This window comes from Mustela erminea, chromosome 3, assembly GCF_009829155.1.
Source record: "Mustela erminea isolate mMusErm1 chromosome 3, mMusErm1.Pri, whole genome shotgun sequence".
NCBI lineage: Eukaryota > Metazoa > Chordata > Mammalia > Carnivora > Mustelidae > Mustela > Mustela erminea.
The window spans coordinates 153,649,304-153,676,679 of record NC_045616.1 but is presented as its reverse complement, the minus strand read 5'-3'; the positions used below and the strand labels follow the sequence as shown (position 1 = coordinate 153,676,679).

The window sequence follows — 27,376 nt, the reverse complement described above, 5'->3', positions numbered from 1 at the left end:
CAACATATTGGGGATGCCTGGTGGCTCAGTTGGTTAAGCAGCTGCCTTCGGCTCAGGTCATGATCCCAGCGTCCTGGGATCGAGTCCCACATCGGGCTCCTTGCTCAGCAGGGAGTCTGCTTCTCCCTCTGCCTCTGCCTGCCATTCTGTCTGCCTGTGTTCATGCTCTCTCTCTCTCTGACAAATAAATAAAAAAAAATCTTTAAAAAAAAAAAATTCTAAAAACAACATATTGGTTCCAGGATAGGACTGGCTTGCTGAGGAAGCTCCAGCACTGATAAAAAGTCGGACTGATCATTGCTCCATCTCTGCTCTAATAGTTCCCAATGGCTATTCATTTTTTATTTCTAGTGTTACTTCTTGGTTTGTAACAACAAAGTTACATGTAACAACAAAATTCTAAATGCTTCCCAGCAAAAAAGTTCTAGGAAAAAGAACCAAAAAACGGAAAGTATGGAGCTGCTCAGGTAAACTTGCATTAACAAGAACGTGCTTTTGTTTCCATACTCTGTGCCCCACTGACCCAAATGTTCACTCTGCAGCCAGCCTTAGAATTCTGTTTTGCCATGTGATAGTCTCTACTCAACTCTTGAACCACACACGAATCAGGAGATGCAATGGAAGCCCTGCCTGCATCAGTGAGAGCCCTACGACTCAATGGATAGTAGAAGTCCAATCACCACCCCTGTGTTCTCTCCTTCACTGGAGGCTCTAAAGCAATTCCACTCATACGGTAGAATATGGTCATAATTCACAGGCATACACTTGAAGCTCAGTGAGCTGAGTGAGCTGACTGTCAAGTAGTCAGGAGCCTTAATCTACATGGTTTTGAATAAGAAAGAAGTTGCTGCCCCAAGAGTTCACTAAGGAGGGGACTTGCCAAAAATAAGAAAGCTGTGCAGATGGTCATCGGGATATTTCAGTGGAAACAGTATGTTTCACTGTAAGATGAAAGACTCAGTGTGTCTAACAGTGAGGACACTGCTGTACAGATTTTTCTAGTGCCACACTATTAGCAAGCCAGGCTCTGGAGTCCACAAAGGAGGAACTGGTACAGTTGTGGATAAGTACACATTTTTTTCAGATTAATCTCCTTGGAATTACTCCTTGCCACAGTATAACAACACCAGGAATCCCTTCTCTGAGCCACGATTATAGAGCCTTGGCATATGGTTGTCAGCTATTTCTTTGTGTTGCCTAGTGTCTACTTCCATAGAAAATAGCTGGTGCAGTAGCCTCCATCTCCTTTGCTCCACTCATCAAATTAGCCAACCATTTATCTCTCTGATGACATATACGTGTGTGTGCTGCATGTATGGTGCAGTGGATCCAGCTTTTTGGCAATAAAACAATACCTTATCTTATTGCCTGGGACACTGACCTATATGTGATGCCTCTTTAACCTTCCACTTTGTTTCAGTAAAACAGTAGAGGGGAAAACCAGGATTTGCCTGAATAAGCTGCCATTATATCAATTACACATACACAACACATACAGATAGCAATCAGTTAGAAGTGAACCACATAATTTTCAGGTATAACCAGCCCCTAAAAACCTGTTTCCTTAAGTTCTTCAGCTGTTAACTGCTTACCAATGGTAGGACCTTCTTTTCTAACTTTGAAAACCTTTAGCATTTGTAGAAAAGGCAGTTGAGATCCTGTCCATCCCAGTCACCTACAAAAGATACTAACTGAACTGCTATCTTTATCCATGGCTATCATGGTAGAAAACTGCATATGGGAGAGAATGTTGTTTGGTTTTTTTCTTTGTTTTATTCCCCAGGAATGGAGGGTCATTCGGTGTTAACATCTTACAAAGTCAAACATAGTCTTACCCCATGATCCAGGAATTAAACTCTTAGAAATTCACTCAAATGAACTGAAAACTTTTGTCCACATAAAAACCTGAAGATGAATGTTTATAGCAGTTTATTCATAATCACCCAAAACTGCAATAAAACAAGATGTCCTTTTATAGGTAAATGGATAAACAAACTCTGGTACCTCAGTACAATGGAGATTATTCCATGATAAAGAGCAATGACGAATGAAGCCATAAAAAGACATGGATGAATCATAAATGCATATTGTTAACTAAAATGATTCAGTCTACATACTACCATATGATTCCAATTACACAGCATTCTGGGAAAGGCAAAATTATAGAAATGGTAAAAAGAAGAGTGATTTCTAGGGATTTAAGGGGAAGGTGGGAGGGCTGGATGGATGAAACGGGATTTTTAGGATGGTAAAATTAGTCTGTACAATACTATAATGGTATATCCATTAAATTAATATCCAATCTATATTTGGATATTGAATTAATATCCAAATCTATAGATCTTAGCAGAGAGAGTAACTCTTAATCATATGTAAATTTTTAAAACATCATTTAGGAGATTGAGGATCCCAGAATGGAATGCAAAATGTGACAAAACAACTTATATTACAAATGTATAAAACTACCTCACTGATTAGAGTGGGAGAAAAAATACTGACTTAAGCAACACTGGAAAAGTGTTGAGCCTGTAAAACGAAACACAGAAGAAACTGCACTCTAGTTCATAAAGTTTGTTTCCCATGACAGATACAGATTCAGAAGTATGATAATTGTATACAAAAGTATGATAATTCAATATACATATGCTAGAATTAGAAAATTAAATAAATGGCAGATGGTGAAAATCAGGTTTCTTACTATTGGAGTACAGGTTACAAAGAAACAAGGAGAAGAGGCTAGACTGGTCCTTGTGGTAAAGAATTAGAGTCAGAGACATTAGTATAAACTCATGTTTAGCTTAACACAGATATATATCTTACACATAAAAGTATTTCTTGAGATGAATATGCATACCAGTTAGTACACATACATATATTTCCTTGCTCTGTTCAGCTGCAAGGGCCTAGAAGTAATGACATCCCAGTGAAAATGAGCACACCTAATGCCCACATCTTGGTGTCTAATACCATTTTCCAATGACAGGAACCTGAGTTTTTGAGAACAATGACTGATACTAGTACTGGAGAAGAAATACACATGATGAACCTGAAGCATCGTGTGGTGCTGCAAAATAGGGCAGTGTTAAGGAAGAAGAGATGAAGACAAAGAAGAGGAAACAAAAAAACTATACACACATACAATGATAGGGTTTGCAAAGGGGTCTAAGAACCAACATAAAAGTTCCCAGTAGCCAAACTGTGAGCAAATCAAGCAACAAAATAAATAGAAACAGATTTTGCACAGCAAAAATAGTAATAATAATAATAATAAAGTAAAAAGGCAATCTACAGATTGGGAGAAAATATTTGCAAACCATATATCAGATAAGAGGTTAAATATCCAAAATAGATAAAGAACTCATACAACTCAACAACAACAACAACCAAACCCCATAAATAATCCAATTAAAAAGTGGGCAATGGGTAACTAAATATACATATTTTAGCAAAGAAGACATTCAAATGGCCAAGTGTAGTCACTGTGGATGGAAAACAGCACAGAGGTTCCTCAAAAAAATGAAACTACCATATAATCCAGCAATCCAACCCCTAGATGGGTTAGCTAAAGAAAATTAAAATAGGATATTGAAAAGACACCTGCATTCCCATGTTTATTACAGCATTTTTCACAATAGCCAAGATAGAAAAACAATCAGTGTCCATCAACAGATGAAGGGGTAATATTCCACTATATATGTGTGCATGTGTATACACATGTATACACATGTGTATACACATATACATACAGTATGTGTATACACATATTACACATATTCCACATATACACATATTACACTGTATATATGTGTATATGTGTATATGCATATTCCACATATTCCACATATACACATATTCCATTGTATACGTGTGTATACACATCAACAGATGAAGGGGTAATATTCCACTGTATATGTGTGTATACACATGTATACACATACACACATATACAGTGGAATATTACCACTGTATATGTGTGTATACACATGTATACACATACACACATATACAGTGGAATATTACCACTGTATATGTGTGTATACACATGTATACACATACACACATATACAGTGGAATATTACCCCTTCATCTGTTGATGTGTATACACACGTATACAATGGAATATGTGTATATGTGGAATATGTGGAATATGCGTATACACATATACACATATATACAGTGTAATATGTGTATATGTGGAATATGTGTAATATGTGTATACACATACTGTATGTTTATATGTGTATACACATACACATACACTTATGTGTATACACATATATACAGTGGAGTATTATTCAACTATGAGAAAGAAGGAAATCTTGCAACAACATAGATAGACCCTGAGATCATTATATTAAGTGAGATAAATCAGAAAGAGAAAGGCAAATTGTCTATGATATCAATGTAGAATCTAAAAAACCTGAACTAATAAAAAACAGAATAGAATGGTAATTACAGAGGCTGTGGGTGGGGGAATTGGGAGATTTTTTTAAGAATATAAACTTGCAACTAACAGATTAAAAAGCCCTAGAGATCTAATGCACAGCGTGGTGATTATAATCAACAATATTATATTATAAACCTCAAAATTGCTAGTAAAAAGTTGCTATGGCCCAGGTCAAAGAGATGGCTGCCTATAATCTCCTCCAGGATTTTGAATGTTTCCTGTCTCACGTTAAGTCCTTCATCCATTTTGAATTCATTCTTTTGTATGGTTTAAGAAAGCGGTCCAGTTTCATTCTTCTGCATGTTGTGTCCAGTTTCCCTAGCACCATATGATAAAGACATTGTCTTTTTTCCATCAGATAGTCTTTCCTTTTTTGTTAAAGATTAGTTGACTATACAGTTGTGAGTCCATTCCTGGGTTTTTTAATTCTGTTCCATTGATCTATGTGTCTGTTTTTATGCCAGTACCATACTGTCTTAATGACTACAGCTTTATAATATAGCTTAAGTCCAGAATCGTGATGCCTCCAGCTCTGCTTTTTGTTTTGTTTGTTTTGTTTTAAAGATTTTATGTATTTATTTGACAGGGACACAATGAGAGAAGGAACACAAGCAGCGGGAGTGAGAGAGGGAGAAGCAGGCTTCCCACTGAGCAGGGAACACCATGCGGGTCTCGATCCCTGGACCCCAGGATCATGATCTGAGGCAAAGGCAGATGCCCAACCAACTGAGGCAACCAGGCACCCCCAAACTCAGGAGTTTTATTTACCACCACCACCCCTGGCATCAAACACCAGTGCTCATCTCTACAGGAAAATCTATCTTCATCTTTGATACCATGGATGAGGCAAAGGTGAGGTTTCTGGGAACCAGTTTTAGAGGTACTATCATTGCAGTGATGCTTTGTAGAACGCAAGAAACTGAACATGGTTTTCTGGCCAAAAATTACTCAGAAACATCATTAAACAATAATTTACAAAGTATCTGTGATACTATTTGCCTTTTCAACCAGTTGGAACATTAGTAGGTTAATAATTTCTGGTCATCAAACTGGTCATCGAACACTGTAATTAAAATGGAATGTACAGAAGTATGATTCAAGTCTATAAAGGATACAGAAGTTTGCTTTTCCCAAAACATTTAAGTTCAGTTTTTACACCTGTGTTTCATTTTAAGGGACTGGACAAAAAAACTGAAATTTTAATCACCAGTTAGTTTTGCTACAAATGCAAGTAATTAGTTGCATTTATTACTACAGTTTATTTACTAGGTATCCAAGGTTTTAAAAAGAAATGCTTCAACAGATTCCCATTATCTAGTTCATGTAAATATCTGAAATTTCTTGTATTTCATTAAAGTTGATGTGCCTGTGCTACTACTTCATGTTTATGAATAATAATACATGCACAGTTGCAAAAACTGTTTAAGTCACTTGATGCTGAATTTGTGGCTGATGCTTTGAGGTTCTTGTATAATTATAAGTTACATAAAAGATATTCCTCAGCCTCAATGGAGAGCACATTCTATAAAATTCTCTTGGGTACTTTCTTTATGATATTATAGGACTTAATCCTTTATTCGCAAGAGTCCCATTGTTACATCTGTCATGTTCCATCCTTTATTTGGCTGGCCTATTTTTTAAAAGAAAGAAAGTTCATTAAAACATTTAAATAACATTTTCTAAGCTAGAAAAACTACATCATTTTCTCTCAGATCTAGAGAATAGCACAGTTGCTATTTATTTCTTGCTTCAAAAGGCTTTCTCATTATTATGGAGAGCTATGTGTCAGTTAAAACATTTGTCAAGAATCACTGATAAAGAATCATCTAAGCCACTGACTGAAAGCAGACTGATTCTTTATGCAGCCGTGTACAGAGGAATTACAGCCGATGGAGATTATTCAGCCATTCAGTGTAGCAAACATAGGAGCCTCTACTTCTGTACCATGCGTGTATCAGAGAGCAGGCATCAGTAAACTCCTGTAAAGGGGCAGGGAGCAAATAGCTCAGACTTAAAGAATCTGCCACATTTATCACCTCTGTTGCTGCATGAAAGCAGCTACAAAAAATACATGAATGAATGACTGTGCTGGTGTTCCAGTAAGACTTTATTTACATGCGGGTAGCAACAAGTGCATCGTCGGATTTGGCCCATGGGCGCCAGTTCGCCAACCACTGTCACAGACAGGGAGAGCGGGAGAGAGAATGCGGACGGCAGAGACTCATCACCGTGAGGTCTAAAATGCGTTCTGCTTTCTTCTCTCTTTTTTGCTCCCTTCCTTTCCTTTCTTTTTCTTCCTCCTTGCAAATCCTCTCTCACTTTACCAGCCCAGCTCATACAGCCTTTCCCTGCTTAACCACACACAGTTCGTTTTCTCTTTCTTGCACTGCGCTATTGTGGCTCTTCGTTTGCAAATCTACCATTCTTGGCTATTCACGGAGCTCCTTGGGAAGGGGCCAGCTCCGTCACAGAACTAAACATATACTATATACAACATAACCAGGTCCTTTGGAGCTGAGCAACACATGGCGGTCCTTCCTGGAGAAGGAAAAATACCTCATCCGTCTCTGTATCGTCATAGATAGCAGAATGCCATTATCTAATTAATAAAGAAAAAGTGATGAGAAAAACAAATGGAGGGCCACAATGTGCTACATGAGCTCAGAGGAAGGACAGTGCCCTCGATGGAGGGCCAAGAGAAAGCTGCATATGAAGCTGGTACTGACACAGGGTACGTAAGGAGGAAACAGCAGCTATTCTAGACCCTGAGCATGTCAGGCAGCCTCCAGGATGGCCCACCATGATCCCAAATCATGATATTCAGGCCCCGTGCAAACCCTTCCTCTTGGTTGTTGGCAGGACATAATGACTTCTTTTTTAAGATTATATTTATTCATTTCAGAGAGAGTGAGTACATGAGCACGGGGGAGGGGCAGAGGGAGAGGGAGCCCGATGCTGGACTAGCTCCCAGGACCCTGGGATCATGACCCAAGCCGAAGGCAGATGCCTGATAGACTGAGCACCCAGGTGCCCCATAATTACTCACTCCTAATGAATTAAAACACAACATGATGAAGTAAGGTCTCTTCCACCTTTGACTACTGTGGCTTCCATCTTGCTCCCTCTCTCTTTTGGTCGCTCTGGGAGAAGCCAGCTTACACACTGGGAGCCGTCCTGTCGGAGGGCCTCATGACAAGAAACTGATGGCTCCAGCCAATACCGGCAAGGATCTGAGCCACAGGAGGGAGCCGGGACATGCTGTCTTGTCCCGCGCAGTCTGGAGAAGACTACTGCCCCAGCTGACACTTCGATGCGGACTTGTCAGAGGATCTGAGCTCCGGGCTGAGCTGCGGCTGGATTTCTGCCTCACAGAAAAACCCTGAGACAATAAATGTGCATTGTTTTATTGTGCTCAATTTTAAGCTAATGTGTTCCAGTGCAACAGATAACTACCACAATTGTGTTAGATGATTTAGATACAATCTTGCATTTAATCTTCACAATAAACCTAGAGCGTACAGGTTACTGTCAACTTTATGGACAAAAAAATAAAGCCCCAGGAGATTCTGTAACCTATCCAAAAATTCAGTTATGAGTAGCAAAAGTGGCACTCAAATCTTTGCTGAAAAAGCATGAACTGAATGCAAGATAAAGCTGAAGAAAGAGTGCTCTGGAAACCACCACGCAGGCTCTGTTCTATTTCAGTAGACACGGAAAACAGGTGATCTTAGCCAGTTCACTACACAAAGAGGACTTGCGGTGTGTCATTATAAAAGCAACTTTTTTTTTTCTTTCTGGGCAAGGGGGTGGGTTTCTTACTGTGCCTTTATGTTTGCTCAGCAGGGCTGTCCTTCTGCTATAGAAAGCAAACTCTGCCAAATCTCATGGCGTTTTTGGCCTCTCTTACGTAATCAAAAGACCACTTTATCCAGATACAACCTTAATTCAGTGATGCAAAATGTCCAGGGTAATACATGATCAACTCTTCAACCCTCATGCAGAAGTAATGCCTCACCGCTCCATCCCCCCCATCTGCAGACATGCTGCCCGGTGCCTGGGTCCAGCCTATGCCGGAGGTCTCTCTGTGTTCCTGCGGCCTCCACGTACGAGCTGATGTCTCTACGCCTGCCACGGCTGAGGGGCTTGGGGGTGCAAGCAAAGGCTCAGTGGCTGGAAGAATCCATCCTATCTAGCACTGCTGTGAGGTAGCTCAGTCATTGTCGGGCCTAGCAACTACTTAAAGTTGATTTCTTCTCAGAGTACTTTCTCCAGTTGCCCATGTGTCCCTCTGAAATCTACATCAGGAGCTAGACCTCACCTTTTGCTAGCCTCCCCCTCTCCAGTGAGCTCTATCCCCGGCAGGACACACATACCATTTTACTTGACCCCCACCCGGAACCTGACACCTGCTCCCTTGGGCAGAATCCCCCCTCGAACCGCGCCAGACTGACACTCCTGCTCGGAGGGGCGGCAGCATCCAGGCTCGGCTGTTTGTTCTGCTTTGACAGGCTGCTTTAGCTTCTCCGCACGGGAGTCAAGGCCATCCTGCTGTGTTCTTTAGCTGCAACTGACTTGAGGCCTCTGAGGGGCCCCACGGAAGCATCGTTCTTCAGTCCTGAAGACATCCCTATCCCAAAACAGTGCAGGTAAGTGGGGCTCACAGCACAACTCCCGTCCATCCTCAGAATTATTTCCCAAACTCAGTCTCTGAACTCATCAAAATCTCCCTTATGGGTGGAGGATTTCAAAATTGTGAAGCCAATTCCCTGACTGCCTTTGAAAACCTGCTGATGGTCTAGTGCCTTGCTGCTGAAACTTCCATTTAAACATCAAATTACAGCACGAACAGAGTTTTGCTTAGGGGGGCTCATCTGGTGTCTGCAGGCAAGGCTGGAGATCGACAGCACTGGAGGAGGGAAACTGAACAGGCAGCCACTGAGTAACGTGACGAATAGACTGGTGAAGTCGGAACTGGGGTGGTTGTCGTGGGAAGAAAAACAGGAAGACTGTCTCAAGACTCATGACAGAGGTAGGGCAAGAGGAACTGAAAGAATGGGAATTTTAAAAAGTGGGGCTTGAGAGCCAGAAGGAAAGAAGTCTGGCCAGAAGTCTGGCCAGTAACAGAAGTCAGAAATCAGAAGTGCATCTGAAGGGGAAATGGTATGATCAAGCCTGTGGCCCTTTAGGCACCACTACAATCCCGGCTAGAGACGAGCATCAGAGAATGAGAAAATGGGCCTCAGGATTCAGAATGGAAGCACAGCGTCATCTCCACGGAGGTAATTACTGAACCCACAGTAGTCATAAGATTAACACTGAAAGTATGTAATAATAGAAAATGACTGAGAAAAAGAGGAAAATGTCCCCGCAGAGATGGTAAGAACATTCAGAAAAGGGAACCCCAGGAAAAGGCAGGCCTTTGATGAGGGTAAAAAGCTGAATAACAGGATAAGTGAGAAAGTCCTAACTATGGCCTCGAAGAGGCCCGTCACCAGACATGTCTCCGGGAGTTGCTGAAACCAAGCCCACATGTCAGAGGTTAGAGACCGACTGGTTAAGAAGTGGAGGCAACAAGCACAGAATAATTCGGGGCAATCTGTCGGTGAACAAGAAGAGATCTCTGGAGAAGACAGAGGGTCAAGAGAACGTTTTAAAACAGATGCATTTGGGACACCTGGGTGGCTCAGTCAGTTAAGCGTCTAACTCTAAACTCAGTTAAGCATCAGCTCAGGTCATGATCTCTTGGGTCATGAGATGGAGCCTCTTGTCTGACACCTGCTCAGCAGGGAGTCTGCTTGAGGATTCTCTCCCTCTGCCCCTCCGTCCCAATCATGTGCATGTGCACACATGCATTCTCTCTAAAATGAATGAGTAATTTAAAAAAAAAATGCATCTGTACATGTTTGTAGGCAGAGGGTGAAGAGCCAGTGAACAGAAAGTGATTTGGAGATGCATTAGAGAAGGGAGCTGCCAAGGAATCGACTCCCCAAAGACATGCAGCAGGACAGCAGGACAGGCTCAGGAAAATGACAGATAAGTGCTTCTCCTACACTTCTCCTAAAGGAAAGTTAAGAGAGGATGGCAGAAAGCCTGAGGTGCAGAAGAGAAAGCTGGGAGACACCAAATTAGAGGGTTTAAATTTTTCAATAAAGTAGAAAAAGTAAGGTCATTTTAAGGAGACAGAAGGGTAGGAGTTGGTCTTGCAAAGAGTAAAACAGATTGAAGCCGTCACTGTGTGGGATGGAATTTTTAAAAGAGAATCAATTAGACACTAATAAAGAATTACTGATCCAAACGGAGGGTTTAATTGAAACTAACCTCTTCCTCACCACTTACTCCATTATTAATGTCATTTTTCTTCCAGGTCAACTAATTGGCCTTGGGTTGTGACTTTCTCCAGGACTGCTTGCCAAATCAAGATGAGCAGAGAAAGCGGATAGTGCCCTGGGCAGGTACCTGGCAAAGTAGCTGACGATACAGGTCAGGGCGGAAGAGTGTTCAGGACGAAAAGAGAGCAATCTTCAAGTGCTGACCGCTGGTCATGCAAGAAGAAAATAAGAAGTAGTAAGGTAATGGAAATGGCTAAATCCGCAGGGATGGCAGATGGAGATGGAAGGGTGATAGGTAAGAATCAAAAGGTGGAGTCCTGCAGGAAAGCATCAGAGTCCCCCGAGCTGGTGGAACAGAGTGATACGAAGAAGGCTCAGCGTTCTGAGCAATCACAGAGACCAGGAAGGCTGCACATGCTATAGGTAGCTGCCATTAGGGAAACCACTTCTGCCAGACTTCAGGTACAGCCCTCCAGGTGGCCTCTCCACTCTGCCCCACACAGGTGGTGTGACTTTCCTGACTGCCGAATTGGGCAGAAAATACTGAGACCACTTAGGTCAGCCTCCACCTTTCCCTCTAGGGTGTGAGCTCCTTGTTGGAAAAACACCATCATCTCTGCTGCTATTCCACAGACGGGACCCAAGTAGCATCAAGCATTTTCTCCCACTGGGCGAGTAACTGTAGCCAGTCCTGGTTCTGGTCCATTTGACTCTCACAGAAGTACATCCTCCAACTTGGCTGCTCTCAATTATTTTACCCTCCAGCTGCCACTTGGGAAGGAGGAGAAAGAAGAAAAGTTTTTACTGAACCTTCCCAGAAATCTAAAACCTCCTGAGGTCTGGAATGTTTCTGGTTTATTTCCGTTAGAAACTAAATCTATGGAAGAATCCCACTGAAGAGCCCTCTTAGCTCCTTTCCACACCCACTTCATGATGTATGTCATGAGAATAATCTGGAAGTCACAACTGTTTAGTGCTCTAATGAATGGCCGGCCATGCCCAACAACGCAGAATGTCTAATCCAGCCATGGAGAATACACCGATACAATTCTACTAGCTAAGGAAAGTTTGCCAGTGACAGAAAATTGTAATTCCAGACAGGTTCTCAAAGAAAAAAAATGTTAAAGGAACTAAAATTGGTCATATTTTAGAGCAGAATATTAAAATCTGTCAGGTCAAAAAAAGAATTAGAAGGGACTCCCAAATTTTAATTGGAGGTAACAGATAAAGAAGAAAACTTCACAACTTGAAGTGAAATTCCCTTCTGTAGGTCACAGGCCCTTGTTTTAGATGCATGGATTATTTATAAATATGCAATGATCCAGCTCCATATAAGAAACTATTTCTATATGATTGTCTTCATTTCTAACTACAAGGGTATAAATTCCAATCCAATGCTTAAATTAAGTTTATATGTGTGAGTCTTTGAAAACTCTGTTTCTGCCAATGAATTGTTGCCATAGTAACTAATGTACTTCCAAAGAAGGAAAAAACGTGCACCAATCTTTTGCCTGAAATGGTAAATATTAAACTAAATAACAACAGATCGCAGCCATTTCATTAAAAGGTCATTCTCTCACAAATGGTATTACAAATCTCACTCACTTCCTTGAAATAGAAAAATAATATTCTCTTCCCCATCTTCGTGTGTTCTCACTCAAGGACAAGAACAAAAAGCCCCTGAACACTACACCGAGAGATTCATGAAGAACTCACTAAGCAAACTTATGTGAAATAAAAAATGGCATGTTATAGCTTAAGTGGTCTCTTACTTTAAAATGAGATAACTAATTCAATATTAATAATAACTGTCACTTCATGTATTCAGGAATCTCCTGCACAGAATATGTAGGCATTCAAATTATATTAAACTCTATTTAAGCTCTAAACTTCAGGGACTTAGAAGAGATCCTGGACCATGAAAACAATGATATTCCACATATACTACTGAATATTCATAAACTAATACCTTTGCCCTTACTTTGTTTTCCTGCTGGTTTTGGTGTAAAATAAGGTTTTGAGCAAATAATTCTTACCTGAGCTGGGTCTTTTTTCCTTTTCTCATGTTGAATCACAATGATATGAAAGGTGAAAGTTCATCTATAAATTTCCATTTAATAAACTTTATATTTCTTAAGTTTACTGATATTAGAAAATGGGGTGTGCAGAAAAAATGTTAGAATTTAGATTTTGGTTAACTGAATATATTCTTCTCTAAGAGACTACAATAAACAAATAAATTTAGTACTCACCCTGAGATTTAACAAAAACAAAGCTCAATATCAATTCCTTCATTTGATCTCATTGCTACTATTTTGCGTCTTTTTTTTTTTTTCCACTTAGAAATAACATCTCCAATATGGAACATTATGCTTTATATTTTCTGAAAGTCACCAACTTTGAAATCTGTGGAATAAGGCTGTATACACTTCCTAGTAATCATAGTAATCATTCCTGTTGGCATCAGTAACGGGAAAATAAACAATGTGAGATAAACAGAAATAGGGGAAAATAAATTGCATATCAAAGGGTGAGAAAATATCATCTTTTTTTTTTATTAACAACTCTAGAGTAAGAGACAGAGTTCTTTAAGCCAAATATTATAGGTATCACTTCAGACACTAAAGCAATGATAAAATAATACAACACAAAGTGAAATTAGATTTAGATAACAAACAGATGGATGATACACAGATGTTCCCAGAACAGCTGCTGTAACAATAATACTTGAACAGTCTTCGGGAAAATTTAGGTGATTACTTTCTGTTTGTGGAATGAAGTGTAGTTAAGATTTAGATCTAATAAGTAGTGCTACTTCATTCCTGCATGTGCCTGTTAGCCAATGTGAAGTGCAATGAATTGGGCATTTATTTTAAAATGTCTGCGGCTTAAACAATAGAGACATTCAACCTCATGGTCACTGCTGTCATTATCAGATTATGTCCCTAACGGATCCAAGTTTGGCCACAGCTTTCCTGGGAATAATTCTACCCCAAATGTTGTTGATTAGTACACACAGCATTCATTTGGAATGATCTATGGCTTCCAGTGCCATGTGAAAACAACGTACCCTGGCTCCACTTTGGGGCAACCCAATCCATCAGAAATCCAGCCAAACTCAGAAGACATTTTGGGTTTTGCCACACATGCGGCAAAACTGATACCTGATTGAAGACCAAGGCCCCAGTTTAATGAGTTTCCTTGGTCTTGAATCCATCACTGCCAGACTCCAAACATCAAAACCTGGCACCTTCCGTCAGAAACTATTTCACCTGTAAGTCTGCATAGCATAAAGAATTGCCAGCCTGGACATTTGTAATAATGAAAACTTGCCTGGCTAAGCCACAGGATCAGGTGCCTCACCAGTAAGAACCTTGAAGATTGATCTATTAACACTGGCTTTTCCATACTTTTAACAAGTATAAGCAATTACTAAAATTTCATTTTTTAGGGCTACCAGGATCTAAATAGCAGGTACAGAAACAAAGCATAAAAATCCATACGTGTAAATTATTTGTGTGGGGATCAGTATTTATAGAAACTAATGCAAATGTACTTGAACAGGCCCATTCAGGATGGTCTGGACCCTAAAAACAATATCAACCCTAGCAGAAACAACTACTTTGGATAGCCTAAGGACATAATGAGATCATCGACCCATGTGAGACATGGTCTTGAGGGTGTGTGTAGAGAGAAATGTACTGGTCACCGATATTCATGTTTTCTCAACATGTCCCAGTTCTCTTGCAGTTATCCAGGACTATATGACTATTCTAGACAATATACCATGTATAGGAATGAAATGTGCTCCCTCTGGTTTGAGGCATAAAAGTGGGTGTGAGTTTTTCATGCATGTGTCTGTCCCCTGCTGTAGTGAGCCACATTCTGAGATGTGAGGGTCACAACATGATGGCACTTTTGGGATTCTGGGTCTCTGTCCACCACCAACAACCTGTATTGGTTATAGCATAAGCAAGAAAAACTCTCCGTGTACTGCCAATTTTCTGCTGTATAACCTAACCTCACACTGACAGAGAATGTTGGGAGTAAAAGTGACCCTCAGGCAAACCACTGATATCAGGAATGTTCTAGAAAAGAGTAATAGGTGACATCTAACTACCAGAGCACTGGGATAGGCAGTCTAGGCACCAGTTCCATTATGAGCTCCAGGCTGATAAGCACAGAGCTTTGGTCATGGAATGTTTTTGAAAAAGAACTTCATGAATGAATGGCTGTATAAGACTTCATAACTGGAATGGGGGATTACAGTGAGAAGGTATCAACACAGATACAGGAGAGATGCTTGTTTATCTGAATGAGGACACCATACAAGGAGAAGCCCACTGAAGCTTCTGTAAAAAGGCTCTGAAAATCCCTGTGACTAAGAATAAGACTTTTACCAAGGCTGGAATAGGACTAAAAATACCAGTAGAAGTCTTAAAATCCAAGCTCTGAGCAAAGGAACTTATTTTGAGGCAGAGAGCCAAGCTGGTCATGACAATAACTTCAAAAATTTAAATGAAAAAAGCTTAAACCAGACTCATATGATGATCAAGTCCATATTTATCATTAAAATGATGGTGAGTAGATTCTCTCACGTTGAGGTGATCCTCACAGACCATGTAGGCTGAAATCGGAAAAATCTTCAGGCAGCAGGGGCTGATTCAAAGTCAGATTCCTGCTAAGGCTACTTTGTGTCTATCAGCATAAAAGAAGTCTCTCAACTCTCCTATATAAGAAGTTTTTCACAGAAATTTGATGTCTTCAGTATCGATAATCAACTTTATCATTTCATGGCATTCATAAAAAAGTGTGACTCAGTGAAATTCATAACATTTCTTCCTGCTTCCACAGACTTAAAAAGACACTTTCAAACATGTCTGATTGCCTTTTGAGATGTGGCAATATGAAAATATATATATATATGTGTGTGTGTGTGTCTGTGTGTGTGTATGTCTTTACCTATTGGCTTTGGCAAACAGAAGCTTCCATTCTTATGCAATAAAATGCATGAATTTTGTTTTAACCAATGTACTCAAACATGTCAAAAAGGAAAATCAGAAATAACAAAGTAAATTAGGATTTAGACTTTACCCAGACACAAATCGGTTTTGCTAAATTTAGAACCATGCAGAAAATTCAGCAAAACACTCATATTGGTCTTTAAAATATTAAATCAGCATTTTGACAGATGGGTGTCTTTACAACTGTGATCTGTCATGTTATAGATGGAACTACATCTAGTTTTATAAACCAACATCCAGATGATTTTCAAAAGAAGAAAAAGACTGCCAATGAAGAAGTCACCCAGAGATTTATGAAAAAGACATATACATGACAAGAAACTGAAATTTCATACAGAGCTAATCTTATGGTCACTAAATCAAATATTAACTGGCCATCCACAGTGGACTCAAACTGAAACAAACTTGAAACAAATATAAGAAACTGTTAATCAGTTATGTAAAACAATAGTCAATTTGCAAATGATCAGGTAACTGATAGAAGTCTATGTAGATCAACTAAGTCTACATTAAAAAAAATGGCTTGATTTGATTAACAATGGTTTAAGTATTTAAAGTTCTTATAGTATTCTTTTACCTACTTAGTAAAAAAGAAAGTTCTTTCACTCTTTAGGAATTAGTGCAATATTTATACCTCTTTCAGGCATCAATATTAAACTGTCACTTTGGTTGTTCAATAACCTGGTGGCAAATATATATACAAGGTCATACACGTCATATACACATGGAGATTTAAAATATCATCCCACTTAAATCAATAGTGTAAAATTTATTGATTTAATTCCATCTTGAAGAGAAGGAAAAATGAGCAGTATGGCTTTCTTACAGCCTAACATCGTTCATACAGAGTTTCAAATTTGTTTATGATTATAATGAAATCCATCTACTTCATGTCAAATGGATAAACAAGTAGGCCAGGGCATTATCAAGAGAACCAAATAATTTTCAAAAAGCCAATAGATAAACACATCAGAAGATATTTTGTGGCTAAGGAGTTCAAGAATATTAAACTCTTTTAGAGCCATATAGGTCATCTTTTCTAATTATCACAATATAAAAATACTTGGGATTTTGTTCTAAGTATGGGCAAAGATATGTGTGGGTGCATATGCGTTGTACATATAGACGTACATATTCAATTATACAGACATTCCCTAGGACACTGTTGCCACATGTTTCTTAAGCAAAGTGAAATTAATTTAGCAGATATGTTCTAGAATATCACTGAATTATAATAAAATAAGTAACATAAAATAATAACACAAAAATATAATTAACCAAAAAGTAAAATACTGAGGTAACTGATAGATGCAACCTTCCTCCCTGTAAGGGAGTATCTTAGTAACAGTCTTTGATAAAACATCACTGAGTTTATATTTTAAGTCAAGCCAAGCCTCTCCACCATTCCCATGGTCTCAAAATCCAAGGCTACAGATAGGCAGGTAGACATCTTACCAACTTTTCTGGAACAGGACACTAGGTTTGGGTAGCTCCAGCCAACAGATACATGGGCTGAAGCATAAGAGCCAAACAGAGAGAAGGTGGTAACCAGATGGGAGATATGACATGAGATATCAGATATATATAAGAAAGAAGGGAAAAATTACTGGTTGAAATAAATATCCAATAGAGGAAGCAAAGCCCAAATTGGTTATAGGTAGAGTACACAGCATCACTGACTTCTGTACTAGGAACAAAACACAGTATTCCAGGTGGGGAAGGTCAGGCTGAGTCCCTGAATGAAAGTCAAAAATCTCATTCCCCTTGGGAATCTCTCACAGATCAGAACTGTGTCCTCATACTGAGCACAGAAGTGGGCTTCTTTCAATTTTATATCATCCGAAGTAAAGATGAACTCCACGTTTTCCTCACTCCTAGCTGAAACAAAGCTGGAGCATGACTTTATTAGGTTGGGTTGGTGGGGGGAGGGGGATCAACATAGAATGCCATGAATTTAGGCAATATGAATTTCCTGGTGAAACAAGAGAGACTGAATCCCATAGGCCTTTCTAAGAATAGATGGCCAGTGTCAGGATTATCTTTGTATTTCAAAGGAGACCCTGATCTCAACACATAAAAGTTTGACAACTGCAGACCTCACCGGGATACCCACATCTTGTTTCATTCTCTCCTTCCATTTAAAAAACATTCAAGCTTTATTCTTCAAATGACTGCTATCAGCAACTCTAATCTACATTAATATTTTTGCCTTCTGACTTCTTAACCCATATGTATATACTCATTTTGACATTAAGTTCTAGATTCTCCTACATAATAATAGTTTAATTAAATTATTTCACCAAGAACAGTAATAAATTCTTTTTAAAAGTTTCTTGCATAGTTAGGCACCTTCCCATTTGGGTAGTTCAGTCAGTTAAGCATCTGACTCAATTTCAGCTCAGGTTATGATCTTAGGGTTGTGGGATCAAGACCCAGCTTGAGCTCTGTGCTGGACTCCACACTGGGTATGGAGCCCACTTGAGGCACTCTCTCTCCCTCTCCTCCTCCCCACTCGCGCTCTCAAAAACAAACAAACACATACTCCTGCATGGGTCTCAATATGCTAGGCATTTTGTACACAATAAATTGAATTTTATGAGACTTAAATTCTCTACAAAAATTTTCCTTAAAATGATTATTAGATTTATTGCATGGTCAAGCACAACTTGGCAAGAGGATATTCTTTCTGTGTATATTAAAATTATCTTATACAAAGGCATATTCTTACAGAACATTCTTATACTCTTACAGGATGTAAAAGATGAGGTAGAGTCGTTACCATGTCCTCAGTAGGGCATTTAACTAGGAACAGTGACTATAATAATCATTCCAAGGAAATCTGACTTCATGACTTAAGAGCAGCGGACAACGCTGGGGATTATGCCATGAGAGATACTTTTGAATAGCACAGAAGAAATGTGAAAACTGTGGGGCACTCTGGGGAGACTGGGCACGAAAAGGGACGATTCACTCCTTTACCTCTCACCCAAATGTCTGTGTCTACCTCTAGGTACTCCCAAATCCCTGGGAATATGACTCAATCTTCCTTGTGTTCAGTCACTGATTCTTCAATTCACTTGCCCCACAAATGTTTATTACCTGCTGTTTTGTGCCGGGCACTCAGCCGGGATAGGCCCATTCGTAAGACTGTCAGGAGCCCTACCCTCACTTAATCGTATTCTAGTAATAAAGATATAAACAGACCTTTGACTGATAAATAAAAAAACTAACTACAAACTGTGGTAAGTTCTAGGAAGAAAATGATCCACCTGAAATGGACAATAAGATGAGAACCCAGGATGATGAGGAATGACTGCTCTGAAACCTGAAACCTGTTCATGAACAAGCCATTCAATAAGGCTGGCAAAGAACATTCCAGGCCAATACTGGTCTCCTTCCTTAGCTATTTGTATAAGAAGGGAAATTAGGACTACTGTAGCACACCAAGCACACCATCTATGATGATTAGAATTTCAGAGTCAAGTTGTTCTTTAACAAAATAGTTAGGCACCTTCCCAGCAACACTCGATGATACCACAAGCCAAATGTGCAGACATTTTTCCTCATATGCATATGAATGTATTCAGAAAAGTAGATGCCTCAATATACTGACAATTCGGAAAAACCACAAATCTCAATGATCTCTACATTATACCCCAAGACCATTCATTTTTTCACGAAGTAGACCAAATTTCTATCTAAAATGTCAAATATGTCCTATCCATTCCAAAACAGACAATTAATCTTCCTTATACTTGTTATTCAACAATGACATGACTAGCATGCCCCTTCCCAAAGTTGCCCTGATGAGGAACATGTCATAGAATGAGCCCTTGCTTCCATAACCCAGAGTCAGAGACATCACTGGGCCACAGGCAGAAAGACATAAAGGCTGAGGGGCTCAGGGCACCTATGATGGAGCTTACTCCACCAGAGCCCTTCCCAAACAGAGTACTGCTAGACTTAGCTGGGCCAGCCAGATACTCTGTCTTGGAAATAAACTGGGAAATAAATCAAATAGTAAGCGGTAAGAGCTAAAGCTGGAAGGTGAGAAGTCAAAAGTAATAAGGAAGCTACAAAGCCCTACGGTATTGGGGGATACAGAAGATGCTGATGCCAAGGAAGAGGAAGATGTACAAAGTGAAGACCAGTAGAGCACATTAATGATGGAACGTTATATGGAGGACAGTCAAGTCTAGAGCTGCCTCACTTTGAGTTCCAGCCTCCATTAGGCTAAGATACAAGGTTTCTGCACTGGGATTCCTGGAGCACCCCACCTTCCCTCACTGCCACATGTACCCACATGTACCCACAGGAGCCTGACCCTCCTGAGTTCACTGAGCAGGAATGACCAAGTCTGGTTTTTGATACAAACAACCCCTAACAGAAACATGCCCATTACACCAACCTTTCCCCTTCAGAAACAATGAGACAGTTAAAATGTTCCATACATAGTACCGTTGCTGAATCAGCAGAGCCTAAGGAAGCACTCAATTCAACTGTTGGGGTTAATGCAGAGGATGAAAACAGCCATCATACCTGGCTTGCTAAAATGTAGTACAGAGGCCCTTAAGGGCAGAGAAGATTTCAGAGAAGGGCATAGGCCTTTGCAATGCCAGGGCCTGCATCACCACTCAGCCTGGGGTAATGACCCAGGGAAGTGTCTTCCCAAAGCCTTCTTTTTTTTTTTTTTTTTTTAAACTGGCAAAGGATTTTCTTTTATCCAAGCATTTCTTTTATTTTTTTTAATTAACATATATCATTTGCTTCAGGGCTACAGGTCTGTGAACCAACAGTCTTACACACTTCACAGCACTCACCATAGCACACACCCTCCCCAATGTCCCAGCTACCCTGTCCCTCACCCCCAAGCAACACTCAGTTTGTTTCCTGAGATGAAGAGTCTCATGGTTTGTCACCCTCCCTAGTCCCATCTTGTTTCATTTTTTCACTCTCTGCCCTCCACGACCTCCCCTCAAATTCCTCATATCAGAGAGCTCATGTGATAATTGTCTTTCTCTGATTAACTTATTTCACTTAGCATAATACCCTCTAGTTCCATCCACCTCGTTGCAAATGGCAAGGTTTCTGTTTTTGTGTTGTTTGTTTGTTTGTTTGTTTGTTTTTTGATAGCTGCATACTTTCCAGAACTGTTCTCAGCCCAAACAGCTGCGGTGAGATCTAAGAGATGTATGCATTGTCCCTTAGGCTAGGTTTTGTAAAACATGCAGATTAGTATATCATATCTTTCCCATAAACAATCCTCTTAGTTGCAGTAAGACCACTTGTCAAACACCAGCTGCTTGAGAAACAGTGGTAAGCACTGGTGATTATCCTGGAGGACCAAAAAAAGCAGGAACAAAGAAGAGCAAAGGGTCTTCGTCTCTGAGCTTATCCCCTTGCCTTCTCCTCTTTCACAGCAAAGTTGGGGTAATCTTCATTCCGTGGGCACAGGGACTGCTAGCCATTCCCAGCAATGTTTTTAGGTATAAATTGAGATACAAACAGTAAAAATGAGCCCCAGATCAAAGTCTAATTTGCTCCATTCCTAAAGTTGAACATTCAAAGCCATCCCCTGCTTTCTCCTACAGGAACAGGAGACCAGTTCTGAAAAGAAAGGAAGAAGAAAGGGAGGCATTAAGAAAGGAGGGAAGAAGAAGACAAAGCCGAAGGGCCTTAATATCCAAACACCCCCTTTCACTCTGCATAGCCCTTATTCCTCAACTGTCCCTTCCCTTTAGTTTCTTATCTTTTCCCTTTTGTCCTCTGAGAGCTTTTGACGCCCAGAGCACAGAAATGGACAACTGCCTTTTTAAGGCAAACTCTCATCCCAAAATCGGCAACATGGCCTCTACCACTCCAGAGCCCTACCTCTCTCAGGCTTCACTTGGCTCTCCACTGGCTCTGACAATTAAGTCAAGGTTGTGTTCCACTGCGAACAAGAAATAAACTGGCAATCTTGTTTATAGAGTGTTTAGATTGGAACAGACACTGGCCTTTCTTCCTTTCTTCCTTTCTTCCTTTCTTCCTTTGTTTCTTAAATAGTATTTCTTTGCACAAATAGGATAGAAAAAGAAGGAAAACTCACGACGTTCAGAATGAAACAACCCTGAGTTTAGAAGGTACCCTTCAAGGAACTGATTAAACCAAGAAAGTGAATATGCATAACTTAGATTTTTATGCTTACCAGTTCTACTCTTTAAAGAATCCTTTGGTTAATTCAGCTTAAGGGCAGTATCTGATGGACAGAATTAAATGAAATGCACAAGGTATTAAGTAGTCCCTAAGTGATCCTTATGTCTAACTTGAGAAAAGAATGGAACATTGATTGTCCTGCGTCCATTTCATCTAAGCAATCTCTTTGCCAGAAATTAATACTTATAAAAACAGGTTGGCAAATTAACATAAACAAAAGTGTCTTGAAATATGAATTGTCACTTTCTTAGTTGCATTCGGTCCCAGATATCAAAGGTCTTTCTGCCTATGTCTAAGAACAGTAATTCATAGCAGCTCCTTGAGTTGCTCCAATAAAGGTTTAAATCCTATGATAAAATTAGTGCTCTCTGGCTGCATCAAAATAAAAGATTCTAGCTATCAACTATGGATGGATTTACTCCACTGTATTTTATTTCAGAAAAGACAAAGTTGTTTGTTAAAAAGAATTTCTTGTTTTTGTTTTCTACATGGATGCATAAATCATACAATGTAACAAAGCCATTCTTTAAAGCTGTAAAAGAACAGCAATAAAAAAAAAGCCCTTCGTATTTATTTTTCCCTCTTGGAGCTTAAAAAAATTGTCAAACTAATTTTTTCCAAAATAAAAAAATTGCTCCTGGGCTTAATAGCTTGTACAATAAGTTACATTTCAGCCTTGGAGGAAAATTTGACAAACTGAGTTATACCCTTAGAAAAACTGAGCTAGAATGGAAAGTTTGGTACGTTGTTAGCTATAACCATACTATAGCATACAACAATTATGAAAACTAGGAACGAAAATTGCGTATGCATGTTTTTAGTTAATTTGGGAAACAAAAAGCAAGTCTGTACATAAAAATTATCAGTCCTTACAAAGAGCTACTTTGGTGTGTTCTGTATGTGCATAAGTAAATACTATCCCATGAGTATAGCTTTTTAAACAAATAACAAAGGACAAATATAAAGGAGAATGTGGTATAAGCATTTTACACTATTTAATATTTTCCAAATAATGACCTGTGGTTGTTGAGTTGTATAAAAAAATAGTAAAACGGTTATATTTAAAAACGAAAACAAAGTGAATGACAATAAAAACAAATCTCCCTTAAAAGGGCACATATCTGGGATTAGAATTCTTACTTCTCACTGGCAATGTGAATTGAGAGTTCTTGTTATTACCCAAGAGGAACTTCCCATACTGATTCCAGAGTCTTGCACAAAGTAGGTCATCCAGTGCCTCACTATGCACTGTCTTTTAGACTACAACAGCCAAAAGAGGTTGGCCACATGTCACTGTTAAGGGGTGCCCTAAGGCAGGGGCACAATTATACCTGAGGTGTGTCAGGAGTAACAGAAACACCTCGTAACACTCTAAAAAATCCCTAAACTAATTCCCAAACACAAATGGAGGAGAATAGGAACTTGTCCCCAGGGAAGAATAGAGCACAGGGTTCTAACCTTGTCCTAAAGGCAGACTATACATGAGGTCAGCTGTGGCTCCTCCACTCACCAACTTCCTAACTTCGGGAAAGTTAACTTAAATTGTGCTTGACTAAGTCTTCTCTTCTGCTCATGGCTGCCGCACTATAATATAGTTACGATAATCCAGTCACACAACTTGTTTTCAATTATGGCCAGCTATTGGATGATATAGGGAGAACTACTATGTTAAATCAAAAATGCAAAACATAAAACAGAAACCATGTTACAAATATATATTCTATGGGGCGCCCGGGTGGCTCAGTTGGTTAAGTGTCTGCCATCGGCTCAGGTCGTGATCCCTGAGTCCTGGGATCGAGTCCTGCGCTGGACTTCCTGCTCAGGGGAGAGTCTGCTTCTTCCTCAGCGGACTATTTTGTTTAGAAATACAAAGCATCATGATAGCTATGTCTGGGTGGTAGAGTCACAAGTGAGGCAGGGAGATGTCAGAGACATAGGTACATTTTTCACATAAGGAAGAGAAGTGAGCTTCTGAAGGGAGAAGGAAATAATATGTATAAAAATGAGAAGCTCCTAGAGAGATTTAAATGAATTTGCCTAGCTAGCTTCATCGTGCCATGGGTATCCTGGAGGAGTAGGAGAAGGAGAGAGGAGAAAAAAATTGGAAAATCACTACAATGTCAGGAAAAAATTGGTGGGTAAAGGACTGCAAAGATTCCCACATTCGCTCTACTGTCACTGAACGCTGCAAAAGCACCATCCGCCTCCTCTCATCTCCACGTACTCGTGTTTTGCTTTGTTTTTTCCCTCCGAGGGTGACAGTGAAGATATGAATTATTTCATTCTTTGGCATGCTGGACTTCATGTTTCTTTAAGTCAGATACCAACCCTAAGCAGGCCCCCAAGTAATTCTAGTTTTACATTAATCATATATCAAAGATCATCTTAAAAACTATGTTTTTATTTTTTGCATAAAGAGGTTCATACCATATACATATGCCTCTATGCATTTTTCAACTTGATAATATATTGTGGACCTCTTCCCATGTCAGGACTCACAGACATACTCCATTATATATTTTTTCTTATGGTGTAGTATTCCACAATACGCAAGGACCAGCTTTGGCTTTGTTGTTGTGCTTGAATTATAAACAATAGCATAATGAATGTCCTGGTAAATGTATATAGGAGTGTTTGTGCAAGTATAATGAAGAGTCCGACTCTACTTTTTGACGTTTGGTTGCTGACGACTTTAAAGCCTCACATCACCCTCTTCTCTGGGGAAACGAAGAGTAAAGACCATGTTTCAGGGCACCCGGTGGTGCAGTCAGCTGAGCAGCCAGCTGAGCAGCCAGCTCTTGGCTTCAGCCAAAGTCATAATCTCAGGGTTGTGAGATCAAGCCCTGGATGGGGCTCTGTGCTCAGTGGAGTGTCAGTCTGAGATTCTCTCCCTCTGCCTCTGTCCCTCCCGCTCCATACTCTCTCTCTCTCAAATAAATAAATAAATCTTAGGAGGGGGAGGGGGGAAGACCATGCTTTCCCTTCCCCGGTGCAAAAAGAAGTCCAAAACATGCACCTTCTGTCTCCTACACAAGCACCCTCTCCCCAGGCCCACCCACCAACTACAATAAGAAGGAGGGCATGGGATATGGTGAGCGCTGTGAAATGTGTAACTTGACAATTCACAGCCACTGACTTCACTTTGCTCTCTCAATTTGGGAGTCTGCCCTGCTGTCCCTAGAAAGCCTGATTATGTGAGTAATAAATCTCTCAGTACATGTGTGGCATCTAGACATCTGAAACACATCTGGGTGGGTGGTTGAACATGTCCCTCCAGAGGGGAACCACAAGACAGTAAGTATTTACGTGGAACATATTTCTAGAAGTGGATTTCTAACACTGACAATTTGTATAATGTCCCATTTTTCCACATCCTTAGTATGTAATTAGGGTTTTTCATCGTTTGCATCTTGATAAACCAAAAGGGAAAGTAAAGATAGAATTTAATTGCATTAATTTGTAATTCTCTGATTAGTAATGAGTTTGATATCCTTTTCATTTACTTCCTGGCCATTTGTGATTCTTATACAAAGAATTATTTGCATTCTGTTCTCATTTTTCTACATGTAGGGATACTTTATTAAGAATATTAATCTTTGTGGTATATATTGCATGTGTTTTATCTCATCCTAATGTTAATCTTTTAACTCTGTTTATGGTATTTTTTCTGTAGACAATTTTTTTTAATTTTTATATAATTAAATCTATTAGCCCTTTTTGTTTTATCTTTCTGGTGCTCAGTCATGTTTAAGAAGGACTTCCACAACCTAAGATTATAAATTCGTCTCTCAAAGACAATCATCATATGCTCTCTCTGATATGAGGAAGTTGAGAGGCAGGGCAGGGGTCCGTGGGGGGTGGGGAAGGAAAAAATGAAACAAGATGGGATTGGGAGGGAGACAAACCCTAAGAGCCTTTTAATCTCACCAAAAAAAACTAAGAATTGCAGGGGGTGGGTGGGGAAGGGAGAGGGGGGCTGGGTGACGGACACTGGGGAGGGCATGGGATATGGTGAGCGCTGTGAAATGTGTAAGCTTGACAATTCACAGACCTGTACCCCTGGGGATAAAAATATATGTTTATAAAAAATAAAAAATTTAAAAAAAAAAAAAGAATATTTCCTAACTCATCTCATGAAACTAGCATTGTCATAATAATAAAATCAGAAAAAAAGCTATTAAAAAAAAAAAATACCCAGCAATCTTCTAGTATCCATTTCCACACAGAAAGAGGTAAACAGGATGGCCTAGGCTCCCATTTTACCACTCTTCAAACCATGTTTAAAGGCTGACTCCAAATCTGCTGTTAACATGTTTTAAAGAACCGGTCTTTGCAGTTTAGTCTCTTGGCATGTGGCCTCTTCCAGATTCCTGAGACTCTAATTCCTAATCTGCAATGCAGCCTCTGAAGAACAATTGTCAAAGCTTCATACACACTGGAAAAGAGAGATTTTTCCATCTACTGCCAAATGAAAAATTCAATACCATGCCGAAATACATAGCAAAATCTTTTATTCACTAGAGGGCAAAAGTTGCTTTCAATACTTTATTTAAACTTACATATGTTATTACTGCTGGCACATAAAGTAACTCTCAAGCTTTCTAGATGTTTCCTTCTCTTCTTAGGGAAAAAAAAGTTCTGTTAATTTTTTCTCTCTTCCACAACAGCACCAGATTATAATTACACCAAATCTCCTTATGCTAGAACTAGGGGGAAAGAATGGGGGTGTTTACATGTTCAGATGAAAACCTTAATTCCTTCAAATTCTGCCACAATTCTGTAAAATTTTTGTTTCATATTCTAAAGTCCCCCATGACATATGCTACCTATGAATAATATTTTTAAACCCACATATGCCAAATATGCTGTTACTGTTCTCACATTATTAGCCAAGCAAAGTTCCTCACTAATTCTACATAACAAAATGTTCCCAACACTTGAAGACACTTGCAAAATTTCATAGTTTTACTTCTTTTTTACCTTGATGCTCACAACATTAATTTTTAATTTCCTTGGGGAAATCATGAAACCAAAAGCAGATTTAAGAAGCAAAATTTTGTAACACCTAATAGGTCTTTTAATCATTGCTCAAACGGGCTATTTTCATGCCATCTTTCCGTTCACTACTGCGTCAATGCATATTCCAAAGAAATGTTTTGCCTTCTCACTGGGTCTTTTTGCTGGCTGGTCTCATTTACATAACACTCCACAGTTTTTATTCCAGCCCATTTAGCCTCTGAGATTCCACGGAAACTCTAAGGGGACCGTGGCTAAGTAAAGGTAAGATAAAGAACTAGACAGCTGGGACCCCCTCCTCTTTCTGCCACTCAACCTCCTCAAGTGCAGCCGCTTCTAACCCCTCTGAGTACCTCCTCCATGAC

At 39.6% G+C, this 27,376-nt stretch overlaps 2 long non-coding RNA genes across 2 annotated transcripts in view; one reads left to right on the top strand and one right to left on the bottom strand.

Annotated features, from left to right (window-relative positions):
* Window positions 1–27,376, bottom strand: part of LOC116587068 — a 119,491-nt gene that overhangs the window by 45,102 nt on the left and 47,013 nt on the right. The gene's annotated exons all lie outside the window — the stretch shown is intronic.
* Window positions 6,575–12,520, top strand: LOC116587066. Its single transcript, XR_004284290.1, has 3 exons — window positions 6,575–6,681; window positions 10,812–11,016; window positions 12,439–12,520. It is a non-coding gene; the product is annotated as an uncharacterized LOC116587066 (long non-coding RNA).